Here is a 657-nt window from a genome sequence, read left to right on the forward strand (position 1 = left end):
TGACTGTTATAGGATGTAGATTAAAAGATGATTTACCACTTGAACTATTGTTGTCATTGAGCAGCCTACACAGTTTTCACTTGATGAGTAAATTATAATATTGGAAAGGGGGGTTAGGCTGCTTGTTGATTGGAATACTGCTGAGGGAGGGAGGGAGGGATGTAATTTGAAGTGTATATGAATTGGAGATAAATGCCATACTTATCCTATAACCCCCGACTTCAATGCTACTGCAAAGCTATTTCAGCAAGTGTGGGCTAAATTGATTACAGTTTATGTATTGCCTCTCCCCGAAGGCTCAAATTTGCACTTAACGTTTTGAAAGGAAATAAGGTCTCGTAGCAAATCAAGTATTGCTATCGAAAATCGCATCTTTTCATTGGAAACCACAAGTTGATGGACGTTCTAGATAATAGTATACATTCCTGAGCTGTCTAAAAACATAGACATGCCATGTACAGAATAGATTTGGAAGCTAGTGTGCACGCATTGTCATCCATGCACCACGTCACTTAAACTCATTTCTGATATTTGAATCTTTATGAAATTGTTTTTTATTAAATATAGAACACACGGCACACCCACACCCACACCCACACACACACACACAGACACCCAAAACTGCCTGCAACTGCAATCTGAAGGATTTGCTCATTT

This window comes from Brachionichthys hirsutus, chromosome 10 (assembly GCF_040956055.1).
Source record: "Brachionichthys hirsutus isolate HB-005 chromosome 10, CSIRO-AGI_Bhir_v1, whole genome shotgun sequence".
Taxonomy (NCBI): domain Eukaryota; kingdom Metazoa; phylum Chordata; class Actinopteri; order Lophiiformes; family Brachionichthyidae; genus Brachionichthys; species Brachionichthys hirsutus.